This window comes from Emydura macquarii, unplaced genomic scaffold, assembly GCF_026122565.2.
Source record: "Emydura macquarii macquarii isolate MOO-44397 ecotype Brisbane River unplaced genomic scaffold, CSIRO-AGI_Emac_v2 contig_212, whole genome shotgun sequence".
NCBI lineage: Eukaryota > Metazoa > Chordata > Testudines > Chelidae > Emydura > Emydura macquarii.
In genome coordinates, this window is record NW_027130349.1 from 7,223,612 (window position 1) to 7,233,022 (window position 9,411).

The window sequence follows — 9,411 nt, forward strand, 5'->3', positions numbered from 1 at the left end:
TCTCTCACTGAGTTGTAACTCTAGGTCTCTTATGGCCATACAGCTTTGGTCCAGACCTCTGATCCCAACAGCCTGCCAGCAGCCCACAAGCCTCATCTTGGCTTTGCCCAATCTGGTTACTCTCTGCAGGGTGATCTTAGAGCCCTTCCAGCCCTGAGTTTTCCCCAAAGGCATCCTACTACATGGACCTGTCCCTCTCCCTGGATTCTCACAGAGAAAGTGTTAGGTTGGAGTGTTTTGCTGTTTCTGTAAAGGCAGTGAAACAGTCAGCTCTCTAGTTACACACACTTTACTGAACTTACACAGCACTGATGATTTATAATGAAAACAAAATAAGTTTATTAACAAACACTTGGTTAAAAAAACAAGTAAAAGATACAAAGATATAAAGGTAGAGATGGTTACAAGCAAAACAAGTGAAAACCAACATCTAAAAGTCTAAAACTTAATCTAACAAGATACAGTCTGTTCAAGAAGGTTTCTCTCACCCACAGTCTCCTTTCTATCTTTTTCACTAGCCAGCTTGGCCAGGACCCATCACAAAGATCAAATCACTTCATTTCTTTGTGTCTTAAGGTGAAGGAAGAAGAGTCTCTCTCTCTGTTCCTCATATCCCCAAAGGGGTGTTCTTTGTCTTACAAGCCAAGAAGGTCTCCTGGGGATTCAGTCCCCTGTGTCTCTCTGCGGTGCAGGAGTCATGTTAATTCTGTCTCTAAAGTTCAGGATAGCCCCTGATGGTTTAGCTCGATGGTTTTGTTTACTGTTAACATGTAAACTGAGGTAAACCCACATTCCTTTTTCTAGGTCAGACCTACTTATCACCTTTACCTAGGCTACCTGTCCAGTTCTAAACTAATAACATCACACACAGAGAATTCATAACTTCACATACAACTTTAACACATGCATTTTACAGTGCTGTTAATAACCAGCATGTCATCAGCTGTCACCTGATACCTCACAAGGCATATTTTGTACAAATAATAGTGTCCAATGAATAGAATAGAGGAGTGCCTAGGTGTCATGGGGAGCTGTTTTCACCACTGGAGAGCCGCTTTTTGGTCCTATCTGTGGATTAGCTCTGCCAAGCTAACACCCCTTCCAGTGGTTGCTCTTTGTCACTCTCTCAGCACTCAACTGCTCTCACTTCGTGGCTTAGTCCTCCAGCCGGGTCACTATAGTCCTTCCCTTCCAGCGTATCAAAGTCTCTCAGGGCCCATTGTCCCAGGCAGTCTTCCCATTCACTGTCCCTTAACCGTGCGGCTTCCCCAATGGCTGGTAGGGGAACCCAGGCCTGCTTTCTACACTGGGTTCTAGCCCAGATACCCTACAACAAGCAGCCAAGGTCTGCCCAGTCCTGAACCTTACCGCTGTATTCCTGGGCTGATTCCTAACTTTCCTTCTCTCACCCTGAAAGTGACTGCAGCCTTTCTCTCTGCAGCCCCCACTTGCTCTCAGGTACTGGGCTTTATACAGGCCCCTCCGGTCCCTGTCCAGCTGAGCTTCATCTCTAATTTGTCTTTGCTCTCTATCTCCTCCTCCAGGTGTGGCCTGGGTAGTTAATTTACCCACCTGGCCACTGTAACCCTTTCAGGCTTTGTGTGGACACCCCATCACACCAGGGTCACAGCATGTTACACCATCCTTGGTGGCAGTATAGTGTGCACACTCCCTTTCCGCAATGGGAGCTCTGCACCATTCCCAGCTCAGGAGCTTAATATGTATGAAGCCTCAATCTGTATAGTCAGAACATGCTGGGCCAGATTCTATTCCCTGATGCTGTAAATCTAGAGTAATTATATCAAAGCATTTCAGATTTGCACTAGATAACAGATCAAAATGTGACCTATGGTTTCTAAAATTAAATCTATAAAGATACCCATCGAGTTGTAGCTACATCATATGTCTGTTAGCTACAAGCTGATTTTTAGAATTTATTCATGAAGAAACAAGTATAGAGGGGATTATCAGCCTATGAACTTTATTTAATACAGACCAGATTCTGACACGTTTACTTATGTTAAGTAGTGCCATATTTCACCAGTCGTTCCCATGATTTCAGTGGGGCTTCTCATTATGCAGCCACAATAAAGGTCTCAGAATCTGGCCCTAAATTTGCTAACGATTGGTTGGTATTGAATATAAAAATAGCTTTTTAAAATCTAAATGGAATGATTTTAGGGATGATTTACTGGCAATGTGGACATGAAAGGCTTAAAGCTCCATAGCAGAATTTAGCAAATGAGCCACATTTTTAAAAGTCTCTATCACATGTCAGAGGATACTTGTGCACCTTAATTAGCATATGATAAATCTATTTCCAGAACATGTGTAGGAGTGGTCTGATTAATTAGGGATTGTCGTTAAGTCTTACATCAGAAGAGTTTAGATGTACAATATTAGAAACTATTATTTTGTCTAGCCATAGTAGTTGCTGTATTTCCCTGTAATAGCTCCTAGTTCCAGGAGCCAAGAATATAGAAATTCTTACCTGAGCCAACTTACTTATGTTTTGGAAGTTACAAAGTCATCAGAAATACCAAACAGTTTTTTAAAAGGTACTAAGGGACTTTAAACACCATGTATGCTGGCCAACAATACTACATTGCCAAGGTGCTTAAGCAAATAAATGAATGCTAATACTGATGGCAACTTGTTTTTTCTGATTTAGTTTATTCTAATTCATTATTAATCCTTTGGCTCTAGTTATTTCTCTTGTTGGCTAGGAACAATATGCGAACACTCTGAACATCTGCAAGATTTTAAAGCATGTTGGCTCCAAGAGCTTTTAAATTTTTCTTCCTCTTCATGACCAAGAGAACAACTCCTAAATGACATCCCAAAAGACCAGGAGTTGCAATAAATTGGAACATCATGTATTGATTCAAACAACATCTGCACTATAGTGACCTACTAATTTTCCCAAACATCACAAAGTATGACCTCAGACACAATCTTCCTCCTCCTCCTCACACCATAGAAATACTTAACCTGGGTAAGGAATTCTGTATTTTTTGTAATAACCTTTTTTATTGTTGTCCTACTTTATAAACTCTTCATTGCTGCCTAAAATAATAGGCGTGGGATCCACAAAGGGAGCATCACAGAGCCTAGAAAAATCATAGGAATGCCACTGCAATCCACAAAGCCTGAGTTGGATGTCTACAGTCACAATTCAATGAATAGAGAGATAGGAGCCTTAGAATTTGATCCAGAAAAGCTAGGCAAAGATCCACAATTTGATCCACAATTTGAACAAAAGCTAGGCAAAGATCACAGCTAGGCGAAACACTAGGCAAAGATCACAAAAGGTAGGTAAAGATCCACAATTTGATCCACAAAAGCTAGGCAAAGAGCCTCCTAAGCTAGCCAATGCAATATGACAACGAAAGGGATGTCTGCTAAGCCCCGCCCTGCTCTCACAGATAGATTCCTATCTCAGTTTGGCAGTCCAGAAACAGGAACCAGCCTCCCAGAGTCAGGTGGCTTAAGTGCCTCAGGCATTTCTTGCAGGAATGAGTTAGGTGTCTGCCTCACTCCACACAAAAACAGCCAAGGTGATGGTGGTGTCCACCTTATTATACCTTTTAGCCCAGTAGCTAGAGCGCGCACCTAGGATGTGGGAGACCTAGTCTCAATTCTCCCCTCTCTGCTAGAAAGAGAAAAAGGATTTAAACAGAGGTCTCCTACTTCTCAGGAGAGGGTTCCAACCACTGAACTATGGGATATGCTGATGTGGGGCTCCCTCAGATGCTCCTGTTGAAGCTATTCCACTTTAAATAATAATTTATTTATAAATAATGAGCGATTTGAGTAGAGGGACAGACCCTGAGTCTCCCATCTCTCAAGTGGGTGCCCTAAGCAATGAACTACAGAATCATTCTCTCTTTCTCTGGATAAGTACTTAAACAGGGATTGGGCCGGGAGTAAGGGGGGGCAAAGAAAGTGAAAGAGTTTGACTAAAACCATCACTAGCCAAATCATCATCAGATTTAAAGATATTTAAACAACCTTGCTTAGATAATTTACTCAGTAATGTTCAGAGGAGTCGTAATCCCATCAGAAACTTTATTTTCAGCCTGACTCCATGCAATGTTGTCTTGAGAACAGATTTCTTCATAACATCAGGTTAATCATTTCATGGATCAGTTTCATGCATAGCAGATAGACCAGTAAGAGATCATTCCTTGAGCTGTAAGAGTTCATGCATCTGTAGATCTAAGTATCAATCAAATGAAATGAAGTAGATGAAGAACAAATTCTTCTTTACTTAAAGATCAAATATTTTCACATGCAACAGATAATGAGCCAGAGTCATTTTTACAATAAGCATAAGCTGTGGGAAGCTCAACTGAACACACATAGATAGCTGTGGGAATCTAAGAAACTTAGATTTTTTTAAAAAACCATAATCATTAAAACCTGAAAACTTGGAGAATATTAAACAACTTGAAGAGGATTGTCACAAAAGAGGGGCTGAGCAAACACTGAAAGGAGAAATAGGATTATAATAAAATATGTAAGAAGAAAGAGTATGCCTTATTTTGAACAAAGCAAAATTGTTATGAAGATGGCAACAAGAATTTCAAAGTCCTAGCATGGAAGTTAAAAAGATCACAGAAGTCAGAAACAAGAATTTCAGTGCTTAGCTTAGCTCCTAGCTCAGTAAATGAAACCTTTGGAGTCTTTTATATGGAAATACAAAATTCCAACTTTTAGTTAGCAAAAAATATGCTTGAATTATCCTTCTCTAACATTAAGGTACTAAAATAAGAATAAAATACAAATAGTCTTGCAAGACATTGCAGGATAGATGCACAGGCACATAACAGAAAACAGTACCTGACTCAGAGAGTTTACAGTCTAGGGATCAGACAGAATGAGTCAGGTGGACAAAACAGAAAACAAGGAGGGGGAAAGTAAAAAGCTGAGGTAACAAAATGAAGAGTTTGACAGTGAAACAGAGTCACTCAGATCACATTTGCCTAACAGGATCTGAATCACCATGGTATTACTCCCTTTTTATGTGGTTATAACTCAATGGGGACTCAGGCTGATTATCTCTAGCTGTTTGAAATATCTTTATATATATAATTTCGCATTGCTGGGTTTTCAGTATGAGATTTACCATTTTACAGCTCCTTAGAGCTTCCTTAAACATAAATACTCTGCGACAGACTATTTGTTTTCTCCTCTGATCACTTGAGTACCTTAGTGTTAGAGAAGAGTAATTCAAGTGTCAGGATAGTGCAGAATCAGGGTCTCTGCCTCCCCTCACCACCCACAGGGAGCTGACCTGCTCCAGCAACCCCTCTTATACGGGTAATAGGCTCCAAGGGGCCAGCTGCAGGGGGTAAACCAGGCTATGAGACCCAAAAGGACTTGTGGACCATTTGTGGAGAGCTTAAATCTTCACAGACTGAGCTTACCCTCTTCTACACTTTCATTTTTCCTTGTGGCAGAGGATGGTGGGATTCAGCACTCTCCTAAATCATGCATTGAGTAGGAGAGGGGGTTGCTAAACTTGGTTATATGTGTGAGGCCATTTTACCCATCAGAGGACCAGTTAATGTCTGGTAGCTTGGGAAGGACAGTCCAGTCCCCTCCTAATATTAAAGTTAATAAGGTCACAGCCAGTCTCCTTAGATCCATTCATGATTTCATGTTGTCATTCTTTTGCATCTCCTGCTTAATTTCAGAATGTCAGGGATTTTTGATGATGATTCAAGTCAGATCTCAAGAATATAGGTTACATTAGTCCATAGTATTGGATCAACATTATTTAGCACCTGGAAGTTAAACTGAAAAAATGTATTACAGTGGAATAAACTGAACTCTGGTCTGAAAAATATGATCAAGAGCAATTTTAGTTTATTTCTCCAGAACAAACATTGGCCTCGTGAGTAGGGGGTTGGACTAGATGATCTCCTGGCGTTCCTTCCAACCCTAATATTCTATGATTCTCTCACATGCTGGAATCTGCTAAACCTCTGTCTTCTGAGTGGCACAGTTATAGTTTTATATCTTCATTATAGTTTTATATCTTCATTACCTGCTCCAGCTGTCTACCTTACATATTTCATATACTAGTACCATCCATCTCAAGCTTTGTTGGAACAATTAAATGCTAAAGATAAAGCCCTTATGGAGTTTTGCTAATGGCCAAATGGTGTATGATCTAGTAGCACCTATTAATGTGACCAGGATCTTCCATTACGAGTGAATTCAGAATACCAATTAACAGGGGCATAGGAGGGTTGGACCCATCTAAATATATCTGGAGTTTTGACAACTAAGTTCTATTAATATGTTAATTCTTACTTTCAGAAACTAATTGTGGAAAATGTCAACCCAAAGAAAAACGTTTTAGAAGGTTCTGAGAGAATGTCTTTGAAGACATGGCAGTTATAATGGAAATTGATTTGCAATCTTCACTACATCAGTCCTTACAGGCACAGCCACTAGCATAATAATGACCCACATTTACAGTTCTCTACATATGTTGGGTGGTGTCAGAGATGTAGGATAAGAAATAGATTTTATGTTCAAGAAAATGCAGCATATTCTTCCTCCACAGGTTAGGCCTGTTGAAATCTTTAATTACCATATCAAGTCAATCAGGAAGAGTGGAAGATGACAGGTGTCAAGAATAAGATAGCTGAAAGGAAAGGAGTTGGAGTTCTTAAGAGGAAGAGTTCTGTAATGAATCTACTTGCTAGTCTCCAGGAAGAGAGCATCTGGATACTTATAGAAATGAAACATATGGTAATGTATTCATAAGAGAGTGAGATTTGTATTTTTAATATGCTGAGAAATATAGCAGCAGATAGCAGCTTAAGCATACACTTTTTTCCAAATGTCTATAAATATTTATCAATGATAATATATGATATAAAACACAAATACATACTTGAATGAGCAAGTGGTAATAATTATATAAGTAGTAGAGTGATACATTAAAACTCCATTATAAAGCTGATGTTTAAAGAAGTGGAGCACGGTATAAAGTGCTGTGTAAGGTTGATTGAAAGACACAGAGGGCAGGTTATCAGAATAGGATGATATCATGTGATTCTTGTTCACTTCAATTCAAGATGTATGGCTACATTTTCATGTCCTACTTTAGAAGTACAGGAGAAATATTGCATCATTTCTATAACATTAGAGGGTCTAAATCAGCCATATTCCTTGCCCCTTGAGTCCAGATCATGTTTTAAACTGCAGTAAAGCCGTATTCATCTCAGCTACAGGATCAGAGCAGACTGTAAGCAGATTAGACTGTAAGCAGCCCAATCATCTTTGAGTGACAGAATCTTTGGCCCAGATCTGCAAGAGGACATAGGTAGCTAACTTCCACTGTAGGCCTTAAAAATTCAACATTTAGGAGCCATTTGAGATCTTTAACTAAAGCCTTAAATCTCTTAATGCCTAAATTTCCATGATTAAAGTCCCCAAAGTACCTAGGTTTTTGCATCTGCGCATGTGCACAAGACCTCAATTCTGATAGCTGGTGTCTATCTCACACCCCAATCTCCCAGTGGGATCCTCGAATCAGGAGGACAGACATATACAGTCTGAGTCCCCACTGAGTTACAGCCACATAGAAGTGGTGTAACCATGGTGATTCAGACCCTGTTATGCAAGTGTCAGCTGAGACTGCTATCTCACTGCTAAACTCTCTTTATTTTGATACCTTGTCTTCTTATTTTCCCCTACTCTGTTTGGTCCACCTGTCTCATCCTGTCTGACACCTAGACTGAAAACTCTCTGGGGCAGGGACTGTATTATATTATGTATCTGGCCAACACGCTGCACAATGGGACCCTCTTCTTGGGTTAGGATTCCTGGATCCTACCATAACACGTAATAATAGTAGAAATATTGTTCTGTCCATGGAATAATGCAGCAATGGCCCATTTTAAAATAATAATCCTTGGGCAAATGTTTCCCTAAAACATTTACAACTTCCATACAAGGAGAAATTAAAAAGACTGGGACTGTTCATCTTATGAAATAGATAAATGGGGAGAGGGGGATATACAATCATGAATGGTATGGAGAAAGTGAATAGGGAAGTGTCACCAGGCCAGGCTTCTCCCCAGCTCCTAAATATATGCTGCCATACCCAGTTTGTTGAAAGGAGGTTTATTTTCTTAAAGAAGCCAGCAAACCAACAAAAATAACCTTAACTTATTCCTCATTTGTTGTTTTCAGTTCCACCCTCTCAGGGGCTTCTAGCAGGTTCCCAGTTCTGACCAGCTCTGCTCCCTCTCTGTGGCAGCAGCCTTAGGGGTTTCTTCTTGAGGAACTGGCCCCCTTGCTCTGTCCAGGAGTTAGCTCCATTCCACTGTGGCTTTCCCTTTCCAGGCACAGCCTGTCTCAATCAATCCCTTCTCCAAATACCCCCTGCAGCTCTTTATAGGCCTAGGTGTAGCTTAGTCCACTTTAATTGGCTGGATGGGACTTGCCTACTCTGGTCCAGGGCAGCTGGGCCTAGTCTATCCACATGGACCAGCTACCCTGTTACTGGAAGTGTTATTTATCCCTTCACATAACACAAGAGAAGAACTGGAGGTCACCCAATGAAATTAATGGGCAGCAAGTTTAAAATAAGCAAAAGAAAGTACTTCTTCACATAATACATAGTCAACCTGTGGAACTTGTTGCCAGGGGATATTGTGAAGGCTCAAATTGCAATTGGGTTCAAAAAAGAATTAAGTAAGTTCATGAAGGATAGGTCAATCAATGGTTATTAACTAAGATGGTCAGGGACTCAAGCCCTTTCTCTGGGTGCCCATCTACCAGAAGCCAGGACTGGGTAACAAGGGATGGATCACTCAATAATAACCTTTTTCTGTTCATGCCTCTGAAGCATCTGGCGTTGGCCACTGTCAGAAGACAGGATACTGGGCTAGGTGGACCATTGCTCTGACTTAGTATGCCTATTCTTGTGATGTCCTGTCCCTTTAAATGTTTGAGCACACCTCTCACTCCAATACACAGTTTCTCAATTTCATGTTGGTTTCAGTTTTGCTGCCAGAACAATAAAATCCCCACTGTAGTCATTTGTATTTCTCTCTCTTTCTCTATTGGGTCCAAATATAACATAATGGTGACATGAGCCTTCTATTGCACAGGTGTCCACTGCCCACTGCCCACTGCCTGAACAAGAAAAACCAAGCAGATAACAACAAAAAGAGGGAGAAATTTACCTAGAGGCACAAGATGACAAACTGCTGCTTCTTGCTGCTGTCACAGTGTGAGCCAGCTAGGGAAGTGGGCAAATAAAAATAGAAGAAAGGAGAAGGGTTCTGCAATTACTGTGGAGCTATTTAAACAAAGCAGTGAGGGGGGAAGAAAGCAGCCATCTTGGCTAACCATGTGCAAGCAGGCAAAGAGACAGAGCTTTAG